This window comes from Pan paniscus, chromosome 8 (genome assembly GCF_029289425.2).
Source record: "Pan paniscus chromosome 8, NHGRI_mPanPan1-v2.0_pri, whole genome shotgun sequence".
In the NCBI taxonomy this organism is placed as follows: Eukaryota; Metazoa; Chordata; class Mammalia; order Primates; family Hominidae; genus Pan; species Pan paniscus.
Genome location: NC_073257.2, coordinates 29216945 through 29242067, shown reverse-complemented (window position 1 = coordinate 29242067; position 25123 = coordinate 29216945). Strand labels below are relative to the sequence as shown.

Below are 25123 nucleotides of genomic sequence, written 5' to 3'. Positions count from 1 at the left end.
TTCTCCTGCCTCTGTATTCTGAGTAGCTGGGATTACAGGCGTGTGCCACCATGCCTGGCTAATTTTCATATTTTTAATAGAGACGGAATTTCGTCATGTTGGCCAGTCTGGTCTCAAAATCCTGACCTCAGGTGATCCACACACCTCGCCCTCCCAAAGTCCTGGAATTACAGGTGTGAGCCATTGCACCCGGCCAAAATTCTGATTTAATGATGCTTTTGTAGTTCATGGGCATGACCATCGAGTGTTTACATGCATGTGTGAGATATGACACCTTCTGAACCTTGTTACGGAGTTGGCAAGTTACCCATCTAACCTGAAAAAAAATTCTTATTTAACCTTTCTAATTATCTAGACCAGTAGTCAACCAATATCTTATGTAAAGTGCCAGACAGTAAATATTTCAGGCTTGCAGAGCCTAGAGTCTCCATTGAAACGACTCAACTCTGCCATTATAGTGCAAAAGCAGCCACAGCCAGTGTGCTAACAAATGGATCCCTCCGCCTTTCAGTAAAACTTTTTTTTTTTTGAGATGGAGTTTTGCTGTTGTCGCCCAGGCTAGAGTGCAATGGTGTGATCTCGGCTCACCGCAGCCTCTGCCTCCCGCCTCCCAGGTTCAAGTGATTCTCCTGCCTCAGCCTCCTGGGATTACAGGCGTGTGCCACCACACCCAGCTAATTTTTGTATTATTAGTAGAGACAGGGTTTCATCATGTTGGCCAGGCTTGTCTCAAACTCCTGACCTCAGGCAGCCACAGGCTGCAGTTGGCCAACCCCTGATCTAGACAGGTTGGATTTTGTTGTTTTATCTATGAAACTTTATGACAAAATGATGAATTTCATTGTGCTTTTTCTTCCAACCATTTACTTTGGCCTGTTGATTTTACTTGCTTGTCAAATAATAGCCTTACAGCAAAATTGTCCTTGCTCTCTTTTTCCCTTAGTTTTCTTTGCCACGAATATTCAGTTTAATTTATTGAACATCTGCTAAGTCATAGGCAACATTCTAGGCCCTGAAGAAACAACTTGAAGACCCAAGATACCTCGCTCTGGGGGATAATAGTCTTTTCTTTTCTTTATTGAGCTGGAGCCTCGCTCTGTCACCCACTCTGGAGTGCCGTGATGCGATCTTGGTTCACTACAACCTCTGTCTCCCGGGTTCAAGCAATTCTCCTGCTTTAGCCTCCTAAGTAGCTGGGATTACAGGTGTGTGTCACCACATGTGGCTAATTTTTGTATTTTTAGTAGAGATTGAGTTTCGCTGTGTTGGCCAGGCTGGTCTCCAACTCCTGACCTCAAGTGATCCACCTGCCTCGGCCTCCCAAAGTGCTGGGATTACAGGCGTGAGCCACCGTGCCTGGCTGATATTAGCCTTTGAGGGTGACTTCTGTAAACAAATTGTCCCTTAGTGTTATGCAGCTGACATGGACATTTCTAAATGGAACACTGGGCTCACAGCGGGTAGACAGAATTATGGCCCCCAGAGATGTCCATGTCCTAATTCCCAGAGCCTGGGAATATGTGACTTTACGTGGGAGAAGGGACTTTGAGATGCACTGTGGATCTCAAGATGGAGAGATTATCTTGGATTATTTTGGTGGGTCCAGTATCATCAGAAAGGTTCCATTCAGTGAAAGAGGGAGGCAAGAGAGTTGCTGCAGAGAGGGAGATGAAACTTGGTAACAGAGATCAGAGTGATTTGAGGAAGGGACCACAAGCCAGGGAATACAGGCAGCCTCCAGAAGGTGGAAAAAGCAAAGAAACACATTTTCTTCAAAAGCTTTTAGAAGGAACACAGTCCTGCCAACACTGTGATTTTAGGACTTCTGACCTCTAGAATTGTTAGGTGAGGCGAGATGGCACCATTGCACTCCAAACCTGTTAAGTCATTAGGTTTATGGTAATTTGTTACAGCAGGAGTAGGAGTAAAGACGGGGGCCAGGGAGTGAGGTAATTCTGCTGAGCAGAATGGGAAGTAGATGATGGGAGACCAGCACAGTGGTTAACGCCTAGAATCCAAGCGCTTTGAGAGGCCGAAGCGGGAGGATTGCTTGAGCCCGGGAGATCGAGACCAGCCTGGGCAACATAGTGAGAACCGCTCTCTACAGAAAAATTTAAAATTTAGCTAGATGTGGTGGCGTATGCAGGTGGTCTCAGCTACTCAGGAGGCTGAGGTGGGAGGATTATTCGGGCCCAGAAAGTCGAGGCTGCAGTGAACTGCGATTGAGCCACTGCACTCTAGCCCAGCAACAGAATGAAACTCTGCCTTAATAATAATAATTATTATGTAATTATATTTAATTTAATTATTTTTAAATTATTTTAATTATTATTATTATTATTATTCTTGAGGGAATGGTTCTTGAACTAGTTTTGAAAGATAAGGTTGTGTTCTAGAGGAGAAAAGGGTTTGGGTGGCAAAGGCCTTTCCAGGCAGAGTGAGCAATTCAAGAACAGATTCAGAGGCACAAAATAGGCTGGTGTCTTTGGGTAGTTTTGAGAAATTTGCTAATTCACTTGCTAATTTAACATCCTGGTTTTGTCCAAGCCGGGCTACAGAGACAAAACCTGGAGAAGGGGATCAACTTCTAAGTCACTGTGAGTGGGAAAGCAGTACTTCCCTCTTATGCCCAAAATCCCCTGATGTCACAGCTGGAAGAAAGCGGGCCATGCCCATGCCTCTGTCCCCTGTCACTGAAATTTTGCAGCTAGAGGCTACTGCCCTCAGCTGTGTCGCTCAGTCCTCCCACCTTGATCATCTCTCAAAGGAGCTTGCAGAAATGATAGGGAGAAATGTTGCAAGAAGTGTATTTGTAACTGTAACGTTAATTCATTTAATAAACTCTTTTGGACCAAAAAATAAACTCTGGATGCCTACCTTAAAAGAAAATACAGCCACATACCAGGAGAGTGCTTACATGGCTAAACTGCTGCTACTTTTCCAAGTGGATTGCTGTTCCTTCAATATAAAAGGCAAAAATGGGCCAAGCATGGTGGCTCAGGCCTCTAATCCAGCACTTTGGGAGGCTGATGTGGGCAGATTACCTGAGGTCACGAGTTCGAGACCAGCCTGGCCAACATGGTGAAAACCCATTTTTACTAAAAATACAAAATTAACTGGGCATGGTGGCACTTGCCTGTAATCCCAGCTACTGGAGAGGCTGGGGCAGGAGAATTACTTGAACTTGGGAGGCGGAGGTTGCAGTGAGCTGAGATCATGCCACTGTATTCCAGCCTGGGCAAAAAGAGTGAAACTTGGTCTCAAAAAAAAAAGCGATTGGTGTTTTTCATTGAGCACATTATCAGCTCTTTGCCAAAAATAACTATGTACCTTATACTGGGCTCATATGTGAGATTTTTCCCACCAAAGAAAGGCAATCTAGAGTTTCGGTCATGCAGGTAGAGGTGTTTGTTTTCAGAGTTCTGCCACTGACCATTGGTTGTTTCTGTTTTTGTCATGAAAAAAAAAATGCATGAAACAAAGATTAATCGCTCATTTGAGCAATGACTTTGCTCTGATGATACTATTTAAGACACGAAAGTGTATTTGAACTGTCGCATTTCGAACAAGGGATCTGGCTCCAGGAAAATACTTCTCAAGTGGGACCAGTTCTGATTCAGGCAGACACCATCAAAATAAGGAAGCATAAAGAAGAATAAAGAGCCAGGCTCAGTGGCTCACACCTGTAATCCCAGCACTTTGGGAGGCTGAGGCAGGCAGATCACCTGAGGTCAGGAGTTCCAGACCAGCCTGGCCAACATGGCAAAACTCATCCCTACTAAAAATACAAAAATTAGCAGGGCATAGTAGCACGTACTTGTAGTCCCAGCTAACTTGGGAGACTGAGGGAACAGATCAAAACCCTGTCTAAAAAAAAAAAAATAATAAGGATAAAGAAAGAGATAATTTATGAGTGTTTAGCTCACACATATGCTCACTTTTCCTTTCTTTTTTATATATATTTTTTGAGACGGAGTCTCACTCTATTGCCTGGGCTGGAGTGCAATGGCGTGATCTCAGCTCACTCCAACTTCCGCCTCCCGGGTTCAAGCGATTCTCCTGCCTCAGCCGCCAGAGTAGCTGGGATTACAGGCATGCACCACCATGCCTAGCTTTTTTTGTATTTTTAGTAGAGACAGGGTTTCACCATGTTGGCCAGGCTGGTCTCGAACTCCTGACCTTGTGATACACCTGCCTTGGCCTCCCAAAGTGCTGGGATTACAGGCGTGAGCCACTGTGCCCAACCACTTTTCCTTTCTTAAATTGAAATTCTCCTGTAATTCCAGAACTTTGAAAGGCTGAGGTGGGAGGATCACTTGAGCCCAGGAGTTTGAAACCACATTGGACAACATGGTGAAATCCCATCTCCCCAAAAAAAAAAAAAAAAGAAAAAGAAAAAAAAAATTAGCTGGGCATGGTGATGTATACCTGTAGTCCCAGCTACTTGGGAGGCTGAGGTGGGAGGATCACCTGAGTCTAGCAGGCAGAGGTTGCAGTGAGCTGAGAAGGCACCACTGCACTCAAGCCTGGGTAACAGAGTGAGACTCTGTCTCAATAAATAAATAAATAAATAGTTGAAGTTCTGCTTGCTAAGGTTTAGTCCAGAATGCTGTATTTGAATGGAAGCTACTAGAAGATAGGAATCATACCTATTCATGGTTGCATCTCCCATAGTTCCTAATACAGTATTTTACACATTCTAGGTGTTTAAGACAGTGAACAAATGATGAGTGAATGAAAAGATGAATTAGGAATAAAGAAATGAACAGGTTGTCCTGCTTTATCCTGGTAGATTTGGATTGGAGAAAATAATGGAAACATCAATGGCATTTTAACCCTGCTACTTATTGCCATATTTTATCGCATTTACCAAATTATCCTGTTATATTAGATTTCTTTTGTGCTGATTATCCTGTTGTATTAGATTTCTTCCATCACGTGCTGACCCGCTGGTTAAAAGACGAGCACCATTTTTTCTAGGAATTGCTGAACAAAAGCCCACCAGATTCACATCAGGTTAGTAGGTCTTTAAACAGGAATTCAATCCGACCCTGGCAAACCATTGAAATTCTGATGCCTTTCCCCATCCAGGTCTGTGCTGTGAGGGAGGATATCACATTGCTGAACTTGTAATAAGATTCAGTCGTTCTGATAAATATAAATTATTTATCACTTACTCCCCATGTTATGGGCTTGATGGTATTTAGAATTATATTACCCAGCATCATAAGGCTCCCTTTCCCGCATCTCGCAGTACTGAGCCCCTCTGGTAAAGGGAAAAATTGGCACATGTGGTATAAGGGTGACAGGCTTTCCAACAGATAGATGAAGTGATTGTATCATTTAATCCCAGCCACTTACTGCATCAGCCTTTATGAAGGAGAGAATCACAGTAGCTATTTTTCCCCTTCAAGGACATAAGCCAAGGGATAGTAATCTTTGATGATTGAGGTATCGGTTTGACCGGTTGGCAAAAATGCAGCAACCTTCACCAAAAGCAGAGTACCGTAGGAGCTATGTGGGTTGTTATTCTTCCACGACTGCCTCATGAGGAACCTTCTGCTAGTTCAAATCAGAGGGCATCTGGAAAGAGGTCCCCTGGCAGATAGCTGAGCATCTAATTCCAGGGAGAGAAATATGAGTGCACTAGGAAAGTAAAGATCAAGGTACAGTGACTTGCTGAGCTTATTAACTCCAACACCCTTATAGTTGACCTCCAGAGTCCAGCAGCTCTATTCCTGGAGGTGAGCAGCATTTAGCAGAAACTAGACATAAAGCAGAGAGAAAGTTGGGGGTTTTGTCTGATAATTTAAGACTCTTAGAGCTGGAGCCATTCACCATCAAAGATGCTTGTAGGTGACAAAGAGACATTCGTACTTTTAAAAAATACAAATGTAAACTGAAGCAATCCTGGGCTTGGGACTTGCCAAGGTATTTACATCTCTCCTAAAGAAAGGCAAACAGGATCAGGGTTCAAGATCATTTAAGCAGAGACAGAAAACAGCCGCCTCAGGAATCAGGGAGCTGCATATGTAATTCAGGTAGACAGTATGAGCTTGTGCATGTCCAAGATGTACACACTGATAGAACCAAGGATAGATACATTAATTAGAAAGGAGGTTCTGGCTAAAAGACAAGAAAAATGAAATAATCAATATGTCAAGGGGAACTTGTTTGCAGTGATGGATGGAACATATGGTAAGTGGTGACCCCTGGAAGGCAGTCAATATTGATGGAGTTAGACGGTCATTTGGGCGCTGTTTACAAAGAGGGTGGGGCAGAAAGTTGCTGCCCTCTCTGAATGAATAGACTGCAATGCTTTGGAGAAGCCAGTCAAATCTTGATGTGGAATAGATTTCACGAATAAGCAATCTTGGGATTTCTCTAGGCTGAAACATATTCATTCTAATAAGTCCTTCTTGGCACAATTAGCCTTTCCTTTCCCTCCTCACATTGTCTTTTATTTTATTCTGTGTTCTTGTAGCAGGAGAAAATTACCCAACTGCCTCTCATAATGCTCTCCTTATAGAATGTAAGCTCTGTGAAGGTGGGGGGATTTGGCTTGATTTTCTTCTCCCCTGCTTTATCTCCAGTGTCTAGAGCAGCATCTGGTGCTTAGTACATGCTCCACCCATATTTATTGGAATGTCTGCCTTTCCCCTCTTGGTTTTTCTTTCTACTCCTCACTGCTTTTCCCATGAATTTTATTTATTTATTATTTATTTATTTATTTATTTTGAGACAGAGTCTTGTTCTGTTGCCCAGGCTGGAGTGCAGTGGTGCAATCTCGGCTCACTGCAATCTCTGCCTCCCTGGTTCAAGCGATTCTCCTGCCACAGCCTCCTGAGTAGCTGGGATTACAGGCGTGCGGGCGCGACGACACCCAGCTAATTTTCGTATTTTTAGTAGAGATGAGGTTTTACCGTGTTGGCCAGGCTGGTCTCAAACTCCCAACCTCAGGTGATCTCCTGGCCACAGCCTCCCAAAGTGTTGGGATTATAGGTGTGAGCCACCGCGCCTGGCCTCTACTCCTCATTGCTTTCTACTCACTTTCCTGTTTCAACTTGCTTCCAGAAACCTGAGCTAGCTAGGATAAAAACAAATAATAGAAACCTTTCTATGGTGCTGAAAGCATCTCAGATTTATTGACTCCCTTCCCTAAACACTCTCAGTAGAAAGAATCCATTGGGTAACAATTCTGGCTGAGTCATCATTCAGTCTGTGCTTGATTACCTCCACAACAGGGAGCTCACTTCTATTCTGAATTCTCTATTGCATTTCTGGAGATTTTGAACAGTTTCATTGTCTTGTTTTACATTTAATGTGATATGCCTTCTTACAACGTTCACATACCCGTGATCTTACCTAGCATCAACCCAGTAAGTCTATGGACAATCTATTATTTGAAGAAAGACACGTTCCCATCCCCCACCCCCAAGCTAAACATAGTAGTTTATGGATTCCTCATCATGCTTGAAATCCACTTTTGGCTCCATGGTAACCTGAGGATGTCTCCTTTTAAAGTGTCATGCTCAGAGATGAATCTGTTTAAATAAAACAGTGGTTTGACCAGCATAGAATAGAGTAGGATTATTTCCTTTCAAGAACTGAAAAATCACACATATATGAATTGCAGTACCAGTAAGGCTCAAACAAAACTTTTTTGCAATGACATATTAAAAAGCATCCTCAGCCAGGCACGGTGGCTCACGCCTATAATCCCAGCATTTTGGGAGGCTGAGGCGGCCAGATCACTTGAGGTCAGGAGTTCGCGATCAGCCTGGCCAACATGGTGAAACTCCGTCTCCACTAAAAATACAAAAAAAAATTAGCTGGGTGTGGTGGTGCATGCCTGTAATCCCAGACACTTAGGAGGCTGAAGTGGGAGGATTGCTTTAACCCAGGAGGTGGAGGTTGCAGTGAGCCAAGATCATGCCACTACACTCCAGCCTGGGTGACCGAGTGAGATGCCATCTCAAAAATGAACAAATAAACAAACAGAAACCATCCTGATGCTTTTCCTTTTCATTCATGCTTCTGTCCGTTCCATGATCTTACTTGTTTTTGGTTCTTAGGCCAGCCTGTGAGGGTTACTTTGCAACCTGATCATTATCTATTTCTGGGTATTTATTCCTTCTAGATTTATATCATCTGCATAGTCCTAGGTCTGCATTTTCCTAGGTAAGGTGAGCACGTATACTAGGTGTCCATCCAAGCTACTGATAACAGGGTTGAACAGGACATCCCCAGAAAGCAGCATCTTGCCATCCCACTAGAAACCTTGTTTCAGGGTTTATGACTGTTATCTACTTTCTTCAGGAGGGTAGTATCTCTCTGTGCAATAGATACACATTCAGCTAACATTAGACCATCTCATACACCTGATCTTGCTGAAATTGTGACATGTGTTTGAATAGCATGTTCTTCAGCTACAATTGTAGTGTATCTATCAAGAAAGAAAATGTGGCGGGGTGCGGTGGCTCATGCCTGTAATCCCAGCACTTTGGGAGGCCAAGGTGGGCGGATCACTTGAGGCCAGGAGTTCAAGACCAGCCTGGCCAAGGTGGTGAAGCCCCGTCTCTTCTAAAAATACAAAAATTAGCTGGGCAGGCTGGCGCACACGTGTAATCCTAGCTTCTCGGGAGACTCAGGCAGGAGAATTGTTTGACCCCAGGAGACGGAGGTTGCAGTGAGCCCAGATCACACCACTGCACTCCAGCCTGGTGACACAGCAAGGCTCTGTCTCACAAAAAGAAAAAAAAGAAAGAAAAAGTAAAAGAAAGGATGAAGTCCAACAGAGCTTAAAGGGGAAAGGAAGGAAGGAAGCAAGGAAGGAAGGGAAGAAAATATACAAGCCAGACACTTGCCCCTTACTATGGAAGAGAGGTGAAGGGTGGAACTCTCAGTAGAAAATTGGACTTCTGGCCACGTGTGGTGGGTCACTTCTGTGATCCTAGCACTTTGGGAGGCCTGATCACCTGAGCTCAGGAGTGCGAGACCAGCCTGCTCAACATGATGAAACCACATCTCTACAAAAAACACAAAAAAATTAGCTGGGCATGGTGGCATGCACCTGTAGTCCCAGCAGGTTGAGGCTGCAGTGAGCCAAGATCATGCCACTGCACTCTAGCCTGGGTGACAAAGTGAGACTCTCTCTCAAAAAAAATAAAAAAATGGACTTTTTCTGAGCCAACTGGAATATATATGGAATCCTGAAAACTATTTGATCAGTTCTTCATTTCAGGTTGCATCCATAAGCAGGGGCTCTTAAACTAAATGGAATTCAAAATCAGTTGGTGGAGAGCTTGTTTAAAAAGCAGAATCCTGAACTCCACCTCCGAGGTCCTGAGCCAGTGGGCCATGGTAGGCCTGGGGAGTTTGTGTTTTCATCGAGGTTCCTTAGGTGGTTCTGTTGCTGAATGCCAGCGGTTCATTCTAGGTTTGGTTGCTCACCACACAGAAAGCCAATTGCTGAGACAAGGAGACTTGCCAGGAAGAAAGGCTTTACTATGGGTGACATTAGTTGGAGAGACACGGGAGGTGAAACCTTAAGACCCTCTCTACTCTGCAACCCCTCTGACTACAGGCAGGTGTTTATATAGTGGGGAAGGAAAACAGGAGGGGTAGGGAAGACAAATTGGCCAACAGCCAGCAGTTGCATCTCATTGTCTGGGTGCTGTGATCTGGAAAGCCTCAGTTTCCTGATACCATCAGGGAGGCCTGGTCAGTTTCTAAGACAGGAACTCAAATTAGGCCGGGCGCTGTGGCTCACGCCTGTAATCCCAGGACTTTGGGAGGCCAAGGCGGGCAGATCACGAGGTCAGGAGATCAAGACCATCCAGGCTAACACGGTGAAACCCCGTCTCTACTGAAAATACAAAAAATTAGCCGGGTTTGATGGCGGGCGCCTGTAGTCCCAGCTACTCGGGAGGCTGAGGCAGGAGAATGGCGTGAACCCAGGAGGCGGAGCTTGCAGTGAGCCGAGATGGCGCCACTGCACTCTAGCCTGGGCAACAAGAGCAAGACTGTCTCAAAAAAAAAAAAAAAAAGGAACTCAAATAAGACAAATGTAAGTTTCTCAAACTTCAAGTCTATGGGAGGATTGGGCCCTGTTCAGTTCTGATGCAGTTGGATGATAGACCGCATGTGGACAAACAGCCACACTGAGCCATGCAGTGCTTCACACTTGGCTCTTGCTCTCTAGCCCCCCAGTCCCCACCCTGCTCTCCATGATGAGGCTCCCCCAGAACCCTTGCAAATGCTATTGTGTGTGTGTGTGTGTGTGTGTGTGTGTTTTTTTTTTTTGAGACGGGATCTCTCTCTCTCACCCAGGTTGGAGTACAGTGGCATGATCCTAGCTCACTGCAGCCTTGAACACCTGGGCTCAAGGGATCCTCCCTTCTCAGCCTCCCTTGTAGCTGGGACCACAGATGCTCACCACCATGCAGGCTAATTTTAAAATTTTTTGTAGAGACGGGAATCTCACTATGTTGCCCAGGCTAGTCTTGAACTCCTGGGCTCAAGTGCTTCTCCCACTTTGGTCTCCCAAAATATTGGGATCACAGGCATGAGCCACTGTGCTCAGCCCATGTTTCTGCTCTTCGCTTTTACAATTCTTTCTCCACATTTAAGTTGGCCCATCCTGTGATCTGTTCATTTGCAGCCTACCTTCCTAATACACCTAAATGAGGTTACATGTGTATAATTAAGGCTTTTTTTTTTAAAAAATTTTTTTGAGATGGAGTCTTGCTCTTGTCACCCAGGCTGGAGTGCAATGGCATGATCTCGGCTCATTGCAACCTACACCTCCCAGGTTCAAGTGATTCTCCTGCCTCAGCCTTCCGAGTAGCTGGGATTACAGGCACCTGCCACCACACCTGCCTAATTTTTTTTTTTTTTTGTATTTTTAGTAGAGACGGGGTTTTGCTATGATGGCCAGGCTGGTCTCAACTCTTGACCTCGTGTCCACCCACTTCCGCCTCCCAAAGTGCTGGGATTACAGGTGTGAGCTACAGCGCCCGGCTGTGTATAATTATGGCATAAACTACAAGTGTTGGTAGAGATTGGGCCAGGCATCTCAGCAGGCTCAGGTGTGGCATATTAGAGGATGGGTTAAATTTTGTATAACCTGTAAGCAATGCCATTATGTGGTTGCCTTCTCTACATTTACCCAGGGACAGATCCAAACTTATAGCCTGTGAATCTGGTGACATTCATATCGCTTATTGGACAATGACTACTGGCCAGTTACCTTACATTTATTATCCTTTTTAATCATCATACAAGGGCACATCTGGGATTTGTAGGGCCTGAAGTTTGTACGATTTGGGAAGCTTGGTTTAAAAACACGGACAAAGCCCAGGTGTGGCCACTCATACCTGTAATCCCAGCACTTTGGGAACCCAGCATGGGTGGATTGCTTGAACCCAGGAGTTTGACACCAGCCTAGGCAACACGGTGAAACCCCGTCTTTACAAAAAAAAAAAAAAATACAAAAATTAGCTGAGCATGGTGGCACATGCCTGTGATCCCAGCTACTTGGGTGGCTGATGTAGAAGGATCGAGGCTGCAGTAAGCCATGGCCATTGCACTCCAGTCTGGGCAATAGAGTGAGACCCTGTCTCAAAAACAAATAACTTCCCCCTGCAAAAAAAAAAAAAAAAAAAAAAAAAGAAAAGAAAAGGACAAATACAGGATGAGGTACAAGGCCTTGGAAGAGACCCATGTAAGTGCGCAGTCCTGGTGATTAAGTTTCATTAGCATCACTGCAAAGTCCCCTGGGTCTTTGACCAATGCTAAGAGGCAGTGGCGTAAAACCTGTGGTGCAATTAGCAAAACTGACTCAGCAAGCTTGAACACCTTGCCGGGTATCATGCAGTTGAATATGGTAGAAGTGGGAATTGAAGCCAGGTGTGCCTCACTCCAAAGGTTACACCCCTGCTGCCCTGACAAGTAACAATGGGCCTCTTCCAGTGAAATGCTTCCGTGGTTGCCTGCTGCTCTTGGTTTTGGTGTCATCTTGTTTTACGACTTCCCTACACGTCCTGATTTGAGGACAAGAACGAACGAGAAGATTTAAAGTGAAAAAGGACATTGAGTTGATTTGAATGAGAAATATATCTGCAAGGAGGTATGTAGATGAGTGTGTTCTGTCTCAGTCTCTCTAATCAATTTCCAAAGGATTCACTAAATTATGGGTCCAAGAGTTTATTTCTTTTCTTTTCTTGCTCTATCCCAGGCTGGAGTACAGTGGTGCAATCTTGGCTCACTGCAGCTTCAACCTCTTGGGCTCAGGCGATTCTCCCACTTCAGCCTCCTGAGTAGCTGGCACTACAGACTTGTGCTATGAGGCCTGGCTAATTTTTTTTTTTTTTTGAGACGGTCTCGCTCTGTCGCCCAGGCTAGAGGGCAGTGGCGCAATCTTGGCTCACTGCAACCTCCACCTTCTGTGTTCAAGTGATTCTCCTGCCTCAGCCTCCCAAGTAGCTGGGACTACAGGTGCTCACCACCATGCCCGGCTAATTTTTGTATTTTTAGTAGAGATGGGGTTTCACCATGTTGCCCAGGCTGGTCTGAAACTCCTGACCTCAAGTGATCCACCCACTTCAGCCTCCCAAAGTGCTGGGATTATAGTCGTGAGCCACGGCGCCTGGCCAGCTAATTTTTTTGCCTTTTCTTGTAGAGAGGAGGTCTCACTATGCTGCCTAGGTTGGTTTTGAATGCCTGGGCTCAAGGAATCCTCCCGCGTTGGCCTTCCAAAGTGCTGACATTACAGGCGTGAGCTACCTTGCTCAGCCAGGTCCAAGGGTTTAAACACTATTGTTTTCTTTTGCATTTTGTTTTGATGAAATAGCAATTAGAACTAAAATAGAATTTTGTTATTTAAGAATATTTAACACAAAGTCTTGATAAAAAGATTGCTTGTGAATGGGAGGGAAGGGAGAGATAAGTAACTCATATTTTTTGAGAGATTATTGTGTGCTAAGCATATAATCCTCAATGTGAACCTTTGGGATAGACACACAAATCTCAATTTCGCCAGTGACTGAGGGGACTGAGACTCAGATTAAGTAAATAGGTCAAATCTATACTATCACAGCAGGGAAGAGGCTGCTATTTGTTTTAAGACAAAATTTCTACAAAACACCATGTCAAATCCACATGTATTTTAACAAAAGTTAATTTAACCCAAGATAGTGGTTTTCTGCAAAAGAAAAAAAAATGAGTCTCATTTTCAGATATGAAATATGATTTATCCTGTATGGTATTGCATCACTGACATTTTTAAATTGCAGTCTATTTAAGGGGTTAGTTAAAAAGAATTTGAAGGACCTATTAACACACGCTACAAAAATGTGACAGAAGACTAAGAGAACAGACAATCCCAATTTCTAATTGTGAAATCAGACCCTGCTTGGGTTCAGTGCGGATTTGCAGCAAGCTCATTAAAGTCCTGTAAGGGACCATCTCTCTACTCAGAGCTGACTGCGTTGAGCCCCTCTGAGAAACGATGTGATTGTTAGCCCAAGTCTGACATATAGGGCTATATGTCAACCTCTGACCTTACAAAGGTGGGAAGTTTCCTTGAGGGCTTAGAAAATATTTCTCTGCCTTGATCATCGGTAGAGAACTGTTCCTAGATTATTCTTGACACAAAAGGAAAGTAATCGTTGTGAATGCAAACTGTGAAGTTCTTTGAATACACAAAGTAATAAAGAATAGTATGTCTGAGCCATACAATAGGTAATAATGGGAATGCAAACCTTAACTTCTGCCTGGAACAATTTTATTCCAGCCTTATTCAGTGAGAACATGCCAATTTCACACAATAGTAAGAAACTATAATTTTGGTCTCTTTTTGGCACACTGGACATATACATTGTATTATAAAAATTATACGATAGAGGTATATTTTCTCTTACAGATTTCCCCGTTTATATTTCCTTTTCTTTTTTGGAGACAGAGTCTAGCTCTGTCGCCAGGCTGGAGTGCAGTGGCACGATCTTGGCTTACTGTAACCTCCGCCTCCCAGGTTCAAGCAATTCTCCTGCCTCAGCCTCTCCAGTAGCTGGGAACACCAGCATGTGCCACCATGCCCAGCTAATTTTTGTATTTTTAGTAGAGACGGGGTTTCACCATGTTAACCAGGCTGGTCTTGAACTCCTGACCTCAAGTGATCACCCACCTAGGCCTCCCAAAGTGCTGGGATTACAGGTGTGAGCCACTGTGCCCAGCCCCCTTTATATTTTCATCTTTTCAGAGGATGTCTCAAACAAAAGTCACCAATTTACTTAGGGTCAATATAGCAGAAAAAAATAAAGAGTTTGTCCCTTAATATAGTCTCTGCAGAATTACTGTCAAATCTAACAATTCATAATGATAGTAGTGTTGTTTAGGTTTCTATTGCTTTCTTTTCATCATTTTCGTAGGATCATGCTTCCTCGATTTTTCTCAGACTGTGTTGCTAGTGGTTCACTGATTTCATCCCAGCTGCAATTCTTCGGATATCTGTCAGGACCCTTTCCAGGGTCTGAGCAGGTCTTATTTGCAGAGTGCTCACTCGGACCAATGAAGCAGAGGCAGCCAGCTGGGCGCATCAGCAGTTGGCATGCCTTCCCCACTCGGTTTCTAACCATATGCCTCGTTCCACGTTTTGGCACGGGCTCCGCGCGTGTGTGTAGGAGCAGCCTAATGGACAGCTGCAGCCTACTCGAAGGAGGTAACCCTTCTGAGATAATCAGATCTGCTTCCTCCACAGCTCTGTGAATTTTACCTTGCCCCTCCACAGGGCGAGAGTCTGTGATGATTGCCATGGTGATCAATTTGTCCCCTGGGAACCAGCTAGAGACCATCACACTGATTCTATGTAGGCCATTAGGTAATGCTGAGAATCTTGGAGAGAATTGCATTTTTCTATGAAAAGAATCCCTGTGGACGACCGGTGCGAGGTTTAATTGGACTGTATAGTTAATGCTGACTGAGAGGGGACAAAGGGTCCGGGGAAATAGTCACAGAAGTGAACTGACTGATGGGTTAGTCATATTCCGCTCCATTGTTCTTTTTTAGATATTTAACAGGAAGGAGGTGAATCTCAGTGTTTTAGGGCCAAAAGCGAGGACCTATTTGCAAGTAATGGATTTGCAGATAACAAATAGTTGGGAAATTTTTAGAATACAGCATGCATTTAGGACTTCATTGCTAGGACACCTGAAAAGTAATTGTTGCTTCTTAGAGACAAATTACTAGACATCAGCTCGGCTGGAGACCACATTCCCTTTCTTCCCAGTTCTTGCTGAGATTTTGCCATAGACCAACTAACCACTCATGGGCAGCTTTCTGGACCTTAGGAACCTCATCTCTGTCTTTGCAGACATTGTTCAATCAACCTTGTTCTGATACTGGGAACTCCATTGTGGGGTTGAGCACCGCAGTCCTCTGTGAGCTCCTTCTGAAGTCTTCAAACGTGATTTTAGGATGGCTACCTAAGCCATTAATGAGAGTTATGTGGATTCATAGGCATGACCAATTTGTTAATATCGCTACAATTTGGTGCATGCTGTTCTATGCTGTGTCTGTAGGCCCTCAAGTAAAAGTCATCAAGGCGACTTGCCCTGAGTGGTCATACAGTCGATTAGAGGAGGGAGGCAAGACTAATATTAAAGTCGTCTGGCTTAAATTGAATGCACTTTATGGTTACAGGCTTGCATTGGCTTTGCTTGCTATTCTTGGCTGTTCAGATTTTCTAACTTCAATGTATATTGGACTAGTCTTACAGAGTTCCATCTATGCTAATTCCTATCTTCAAACTCTCTTTTTCCACTGGGATTTCCATGCCTAGAAAATAAGAATGTCAGCAGAGAAGAAGAGCATCCCATTCTGGAATATTCTAATCCAGTGCCAAAGCCTCTCCCTACCACGCAGGTTTCCACAGTCACCTTAATACCATTTCTATTCAAGGCTCTCCACACTTCACCTTCCTTTATACCTTCCTGTACCTCAGCCCGTGGTTTATATTTATCTCAGATGCACACATACAAGGTGTTATTTATTAAGAAACAGGGTCTTGATCTGTCTCCCAGGCGGGAAGTACAGTGATGTGAACATGGCTCACTGCAGCCTCAACCTCCTGGACTCAAGTGATCCTCCCACCTCAGCCTGCGCGTAGCTGGGACTACAGGTGCATCCCACCAAGCCTGGCTAATTTTTAAATATTTTGTGGAGACAGGAGTCTCACTATTTTGCCCAGGATAGTCTTGAACATTTGGCCTCAAGTGATCCTCCTGCCTTGTCCTCCCAAAGTGCTGGGATTAAAGTTGTGAGCCATTGCACCCAGCCCACAGGGTGTTATTAAGTTGTCTGAGACCCTGCTTGGAGACTTCTTCTCCCCCAGAACACTGAGCTGTTTCTCTTCCATCTATCACTAGATGCTGTTACATCCGCTAGTTTTCCCTGCAGCCCCCCTCAAGAGATGAGAGTAAAGCTGACCATTCCCTTTACAGGGAGCAAGTTAAACTCAGCGGCCCCTTTCCTTGATGCCATCTTGATAATCTATGTCTTAATTTATGTTATCAAGATGTATTCATTTGAACAGCTACTAAGCAACATGTTTTAGACCATTTCTGATAAAGTTTTCCTCTTCTATATTCCTATAACTGATGATCTTTGTCAGCCTAACAAAACTAGCAAAGTATTATGCACTAAATGTGTAACAAAGTAATGTGCTAGGTAAAAACTAAGAACATGTAATCACTGCAAATGCACATATACACCAAATAAACAGGACCTAAACAGTCACGCTTAATGGACATTTAGTAGATGCTTCCAGAAGATGATGGTGATGATTCATGAGATTTGGTTAAGCAAATCACAGCTGCTCAAAATATGATTGAAAATTCCTTAATTTTAGCTGATGGCCTCAAAACTATTTGGATTGTAGATTTTATTACTATTACTTTGTTGTCTAGCAACTTTTCTGAATTTGTCTGTGAAGTTTTATTCTTTCTCTTAAAGGTCAACCTTTTTTTTTTTTTTTTTTTTTTTTTTTTTTGCATTTTCCTTCTTTTTTTGAGATGGAGTTTCATTCTTGTTGTCCAGGCTGGAGTGCAGTGGCCTGGTCTTGACTCACTGCAACCTCTGCCTTCCCAGGTTCAAGGGATTCTCCAGTTTCAGCCTCCTGAGTAGCTGGGATTACAGGCATGCGCCACCACTCTGGGCTAATTTGTATTTTTAGTAGAGACGGTGTTTCACCATGTTGGTCAGGCTGGTCTCAAACTGCTGACATCAGGTGATCTGCCCACCTCAGCCTCCCAAAGTGCTGGGATTACAGGTGTGAGCCACCATGCCTGGCCTCCTCTTTCTTTTATTTTTGATTCTTTTTCTTTCTAAAACTTAATTTCTGTTTCATATTCATTTTCCCATAGCTTCAGTAGTTCCTGCAAAATGTTGTTGTCATAACTCAGCAACATCCGTTCATCATTTGTCTACATTCTGGTTGTGATAGCATTCTCCCTTGGTGCAGACACTATAAGAAGCAAAGGAGAAAACAAATGCTTGACTCATTAATCATTTTCTCAGTCTCCACGTCAACTGAGACCATGACAAAGGTTAATCATAAAGCAGGTGTCCATCTGTACCGGTCAGTGCTCATGAACAGCAGTCATCAATGAGTCATCTCTGAATCAAGAACTTCTGTAGGTGATTGTGTACTTTTCAAATAAAGGTCAACCATTTGGGCTAGGTTAAAACCACTGGTGGAGCCAAGGTGCAGAAAGTCATGTACAAGTCCAAAAAATGGACATAAACATTAGCTTACAGTTGTTTTGAACCTTTGCACTCTTTTAAAATAAGGTTCCTTATTAAAAGAAGCCTTTTAATGGGGAAGTTTAGTAAAGTTTCTTTAACACATCTATTTCTTTGCCAAAGAACTTGATGGACTAAGGGTAGTTTCAGATGGCTCTAAAATTTCACTTTCAAAATTCGTTAAATTGTATTCAAGTTTGTTTTATATCTTATGAGACTCTCCACCTTATGAAAATTTCATCACTTTTTAAAGTTAATTCCGTTAATCTTCCAAGTCTTTCTTTGATCTTATGAGATATGAACTAATGTTATAAGTTCTCTGAAAAAATGTTTATATCTGTTTAAATTCCTCATTAATTTCTATTGAAATATGCTTAAAATGTTATAGAAAAATTTCATTTTTTTAAAGAAGTACATATCAGACAAGGCTGTATTTATTTTTAACAGGCTTAAACATTGTATCTGAATTAAAAATTTTAAAAGAATAATTGGAATGGGTTAAGAGTTGAGATAGGGCCAGGTGCAGTGGGTCACACCTGCAATCCCAGCACTTTTGGAGGCTGTACTGGGGGGATTGCTTGAGCCCAGGAATGGTTGAGACTAGCCTGGGCAACACAGTGAGACCCCATCTCTGAACAAAATTGAAAAAAATAGCTGGGCGTGGTGGTGGTGGTGCATGCCTGTAGTTCTAGGCTGAGGAAGGAGGATCATTTGAGCCTGGGAGTTCAAAGCTACATTGAGCTATGATTGCACTGCACTCCAGCCTGGGTAACAGAGCCAGACCCTATCTCAAAAAAAGAAAAAAAAAAAAAGAAAAAAGAAAAAAGTTGACTTACAAATGAAGTTAATGGAGGAAAGCTGTTTGAACCAAAACAGCAGGCACAGGTATATCCAACAAGCAAAAAAGGGAATGATAAGGACAAGGAGTTCTGAAACTAGCAGACCTGATCTGAAGTCTAGGCCAAGCTCTAACTGGCTGTGAGACTTGGGGCAGGTGGGTGCGCTGCTCTGAGTTGTGCTCACGTGTGTAACGGAGGTGGTGATGATGATGCCGCCTGGCTACCTTCCTAGGGTCTTTCTGAGGAACACAGGAGCAGAGTGCTTAGCTGCATGCTGCACAGCATGGACTAAATATTTTATTTTTTAAAGTTTGCTTATTCACTTTCTGCTTTCATGTTTAAAAACTAGAAAAAAGCTTTTTCTTTAGAATGCTCACTAGAGGGTCAGGCGTGGTGGCTCACGCCTGTAATTCCAGCACTTTGGGAGGCCAAGGCAGGCAATCTCTTGAGGTCATGAGTTTGAGACCAGCCTGGGCAACATGGCGAAACCCAGTCTCTACTAAAAATACAAATATTAGCTGAGTGTGATGGTGCATGCCTGTAGTCACATAGTCCCAGTTACTCAGGAGGTTGAGATGGGAGGACTGCTTGAGCCTGGGAGGTTGAGGCTGCAGTGAGCTGAGATCACAACACTGCACTCTACTGTAGCCTGGGCAACAGAGCCAGACCATGTAAAAAAAAAAAGATGCTCACTATGGGTGGAAGATATGACTCAAGATACTCCCATGCTTAAGAAAAAAATGTAATGATACAACTAAGGCCTGAGATGTAAAGGAATCACCATTTTCGTCTACTCTGGGTGAAATTGAACCTAAGTCTTTTTTTGTTTTGGTTTTAATTGACAAACGAGGATTATATATACTTACCAGGTACAATGGGATGTTTCCATACATGTATGCCCTGTGGAATGAGCAAATCAGGCTAATTAGCATATCCATCACCTCAAATATTTATCACTTCTTTGTGGTGAGAACATTTAAAATTCCTTTCTATTTAGCCTCAATACTAGAGGACAACTAACTAAAAATCTACCCCCCCAATTTTTTTTTTTTTTTGAGATGGAGTTTTGCTCTTGTTGCCCAGGCTGGAGTGCAATGGCGTGATCTCGGCTCACTGCAACCTCTGCCTAATGGGTTCAAGCGATTGTCCCACCTCAGCTTCTGAGTAGCTGGGATTACATGTGCCTGCCACCATGCCCAGCTAGTTTTTTATTTTTAGTAGAGAAGGGGTTTTGTCATGTTAGCCAGGCTGGTCTCGAACTCCCTACCTCAGATGATCCACCTGCCTCAGCCTCTGAAAGTGCTGGGATTACAGGCGTGAGTCACCACACCCGGCCTAAAATCCCCGTTTTAAGATTTTTATTTATTTCTATTTTTTTTAAAATATAGATGGGGTGGGGTGGGGGGTCTCACTTTGTTTTCCAGGCTGGTGTTGAACTCTTGGGCTCAAGTGATCCTCCTGCTTTGGCGTCCCAAAGTCACGGGATTACAGGTGTGAGCCGTTACAATCTGCCTGTTTTTAGGTTTGAATGCCTTTAGGTGGACCCAGCCTTTCCAGTTGGCCACAGGCTCCATCACTTCCTCTTGTCTCTCCTTTCACCCATTTCCCACGTTTCTCCAATCTCTTATCTGTTCAGACAAAGATAAGTTGTGGATTTAGTTACATCAGTTTAAACATTTTTGTTGGTGGGGGTAGTGGGGCGAGGTTCTCTGATCTAAGCCCGACCGTGAACTTGAGAGAAAATAATCACAAATCTATGCCACAAATAAATGTAGGTACTCAGAATCCCCAAGTCTACATCCACAATCATAAACAACTGCAGTGATGGCTAACACACGCCCTTCAGGCCCCAGCAAATTTTACCCACTTTTTTTTTTTTTTTTTTTTTAAGACAGAGTCTTGATCTGTCACCCAGGTTGGAATGCAGTGGTGTGATCGTGGCTCACTGCAACCTCTGCCTCCCAGGTTCAAGCAATTCTCCTGCCTCAGCCTCCCAAGTAGCTGGGATTACAGGCATGCACCACCACGCCCAGCTAATTTTGTATTTTTAGCAGAGACAGGGTTTCGCCATGGTGGCCAGGCTGGCCTTGAACTCCTGAGCTCAGGCAATCTGCCCTCCTTGGCCTCCCAAAGTGCTGGGATTACAGGCATGAGCCACCACGCCCGGCCACATTTCTTGCTGCTTCACCTTGAAACAAAAGGGGGCTGTATTTGATTGCCCTCGAGGATTGCCTATGAGATTTGTGGGTTTGCTGACTGTGCAGCTGGTTGCTGCTTGGGAGGGCTGGGTTGGAGAGGGACCTGGGTACTTGGACTGTGCTTTACGGGTTTTTTTTGTTTGTTTGTTTTTGAGACGGGGGCTTGCTCTGTTGTCCAGGCTGGAGTGCAATGGTGCGATCTCAGCTCACTGTAGCCTCCACCTCCCGGGTTCAAGGTATTTTCCTACCTCAGCCTCCTGAGTAGCTGGGATTACAGGCATGTGCCACCATGCCCGGCCAATTTTTGTATTTTTAGTAGAGACAGGGTTTCACCATGTAGGCCAGGCTGGTCTTGAACTCCTGACCTCATGATCCACCCATGTTGGCCTCCCAAAGTGCTGGGATTGCAGGTGTGAGCCACCATGCCCGGCCAATGGGACTGGGCTTTGAATAGTGGATGTACCTAATTAATGGGAAGACAAAAGAATTAAGTTACCAAAGTTTTCCTCTCAAATGGTATACACCCAATAGATTCTTGTATAGCAAGTAGAACCTAAAAACTGAGAACTCAAAGCTAAAAACTGAACCTCAGTAGAACCAAGAGGTTAGTTTTTAGTTTTCCTTCCTTTCCCCACTCATGGTTCTAAAGGTACTAAGCAGTATGGAATTTACAAGACAGGCGGGCATTTGCAGAGGAGCATTTTGTTGCATTAAATGAGTCATGTCATTCTTCAATTTCTACATATAGTACGGGAGCAGTGGCTCACACCTGTAATCCCGGCACTTTGGGAGGCTGAGGTGGGCTGATCGCTTGAGCCCAGGAGTTCAATACCAGCCCGGACAACAAAGTGAGACCTCGGCTCTCCAAAAATAAACAAAATTAGCCTGGCTTGATGGTGTGTGCCTGTAATTCCAGCTACTTGTGAGGCTGAGGCAGGAGAGTGGCTTGAACCCAGGAGGTGGAGGTTGCAGTGAGTTGAGATAATGCCACTGCACTCTAGCCTGGGCAACACAGCAAGACTGTCGCTAAAAAATAAAAAATTAACTGGGTGTGGTGGCACATGCCTGTAGTCCCAGCTACTCAGGCTGAGATCAGGGTGGGAGGATCCCTTGAGCCTAGGAGGTTGAGGCTGCCGTGATCTATGATCACACCACTACAATCCATCCTGGGTAACAGAGTGAGATCCTGACTCAAAAAAAAAAAAAAAAAAAAAGTTTCTACATGTATGTAGGCTTAGGAGTGTAAAGCAGATATAAATTCTTTACAATGGCAATTAAGTGAACATTGAAGTCTAGAATTACAAGTAGTTTCATTTTTATGAGTATACTTAATGAGATTGAATTAAATTTTCAAAAACTATTTAAATTTAGTTAATTAAAATTGTCATATACATTAATTATAATGTGTATTTTCCCTTGATTTTAATTAATCTCTATTATGGAAGAAAACACCTTTTTTAAAAGAACATACAAATATTTGATTTTTTGCATTTATATTAATTTACCTTTTAGATAAAATATGCTCAAGTTTTGGACACAATTAAAAAATTTAAAAATTCTTTAGGTGATGACTGATAATTGAGCAAAAATTATGTAAATATCTTCATTATAATAGCATAATTATTGATTTTTGTGGAAAGGCAAAGAAACTATGAAATTATAATTTATGAAGTATATATCATTATATTATTACTCATCTAATCATCACTGGTGCATTGACAAAATATTTGGACATATACAAAAATAATTAAATTCAGCCACCTTCTGTTTTACTGACTTTTAGTTACATAAAATTCATAGCTTAATATACTGTTTTTTATTAAGATATATTTGTGAAGGCGGGGGAACAATAAATAATTTTGTAGATTTTTGGCTGGATTTTTAATGTGAAAATATTTAAACAAATGTTATATCTGTCTACATTTGTCAACTTAACCTTCTATTTCCCAGATGTTAGCAGCAGGTCTAGAATGAGGCAGAGTAGAGCATCTAAAGGGAGACAGTTACTCTCATTTCCCTACTGAATTCTAGAGAAGATTTTATAGAAACATGGCAGAAATTACTTTGTACTGACCTCACAGAAATTGACCCATGTATTTCTGTTTGGTTAATTGTGGTTCCATATTCAAAGTTCCTTGACTCAAGAAGTTGCTGTGTCTCTCATATTCCTTGTCTATAAAAACAGACACTCTGATAGTAGAATTGCATCAAATACTGATCAAGAAAACAAAAAGGAATTAGAGGGTGGAATTTATAATAACCACTCTTCTTAAAAAAAAAAAAAGTGGGGTTGATGTCTTACTGTGGGGAAACTTAGAGACATTTTAGAGGTGTCATTTTTACTAAAATTGTGCTTAGATTTTATGTCATTTTAGCGATGAACATATTTATGTACTCTTTCTCTACAAAAATGTTATGTACATACTTGGGTATTTACATGAAAATGGAAGCACTCTAGATGAGTTAGTAACCGTCTTATCATATGAGGTATGCATCATACTGTTATTATGTGAATTTGGGATTAAAATACATTCAAAGTTCGTTCTTTACAGAACTTACCAACTCAGTTCTATTTTTTCCTTGTAAGTATTTAAAAACACACAGCTTTTTATACTATGAAAACACACATTTGTAAAAATGGGATTGCGTCTGTGCTGATGTTAAAGTTTACTGAATTTTTCTCACTTGACTGTGAGTGAAATTAATCTGGAGAGTTTTACGTGGGGGCCATGTGACTTACCTCTGGGGAAAAGTCTTGAACTTTTCTCCCTAGAACCTGAACACGAATGTCTGTCACTCTTGTAGTTATTTCGAGACCCGCCTCTAAAAGATAAAGTGTGGCTTTGAGCAAAACTGATCTCTTTTCCTAACAGCTGCTGTATTTATGGGAAAATGTCCCTGCCTGTGACTATCCGATGATTCTGTCATCTTATCTGTTGAACACTTGAGTAGCTTGACATTGATGATTTCTCATGTTTCTTGTGACCTTCGGGGCTTCCTTACTGGAGGCTTCAAGGATAAAGACCTCAGTTGTAAGCTCCTTAACTCCTAGAGAGGAAAGAGCCTGCTTTTATCTTTCCATGTGTTCCAGATACAATACTTTAATTTTCTAAGTGTCCAACAGTCAATGAAGTGCCTTTGCCTGCAGTATTGATTCCATCAGACACCCAGAAAGCATGATTTATAAATACGCAATGCCTTTTTCTATTCTTAGGCGAATGGAATCTACAGTAAGTATAATGAAGATTAGACACTCATGAGACTTGGTGTCCAGGTAGACATATTACACATTTTAAGTGCTGATGATCAACTCAGAGCAGAAGTTTTGTGAAGTGATCCAAGGACATGCACTTGTCGTCAGGATCACCCATATCACTTTTGTTTTACTCTCTTTTTTTTCCTTAAGCTCTTTTGGACTTGACCTATATAGCATTTAAAGATATAAATTCCTGGCAGTGTGCTGTGGCTCACATGTGTAATCCCAGCACTTTGGGAGACTGAGAAAGGAGGATTGCTTGAGGCCAGGAGTTTGAGACCAGCCTGGGCAACGTAGGGAAACCTTGTCTCCACCAAAAAAAAAAAAAAAGAAAAGAAAAAAGATTCAAATTCCTAAGCCCACTCTTTATCTACCAAATAAAAACTGGGGGGCAGTGAGAGGATGGAAAGAGCTGGAAGTTACACTCTTTATGTTCTACTTGCCTCTCCACATTCATGCTTCTGTCCTTACTTGGTACCCAAGAGGCTGGTCTGTATGGACATGACTGAGCACCTTGCCTTCTGGCTTCCAGGTGTGTTCAGCAAAGTGGGAGGCAGAGCAGGAGACAGGAGGGAGTGGGGAGAGTGAGTCTGGATATTTCTCTCTCCTCCCCGCACCTCTCCCTGCAGGTCATTTCTAGCTGGCTGTCTCCCTCCTAAAGATTCTATCAAGGTAGTACTCTCTACAAGACTCCTTTTTAAATTAAGACAGAGTCTTGCTTTACTCGGGAGGCTGGAGTGCAGTGGCACCATCATGGCTTCTTGCAGCCTCCATCTCCTGGACCTAAGCTATCCTCCTGCCTCAGCCTCCCAAGTAGCTGGGACCACAGGCATGCACCACCATGCCTGGCTAGTTTTTCAAACCCTTTTTTTTTTTTTTTCCATAGAGATGAGGTCTCACTATGTTGCCTAGACGGGTCTTGAACTCCTCCACTCAAGTGATCCTCCCACCTTGGCCTCCCATAGTGCTGGGATTGCAGGCATGAGCTGCTGCACCCAGCCTACAGGACTCTTCTTTATCCTGGTGGCCAC

General features: G+C 43.1%; 1 non-coding gene across 1 annotated transcript; it reads left to right on the top strand.

Moving 5' to 3' along the window:
* Positions 1–212: 212 nt before the first annotated feature.
* LOC112441103 (small nucleolar RNA U13) lies at positions 213–317 on the top strand. The gene has a single exon (XR_003029079.1). It is a non-coding gene; the product is annotated as a small nucleolar RNA U13 (small nucleolar RNA).
* The last annotated feature ends 24806 nt before the right edge of the window (positions 318–25123 follow it).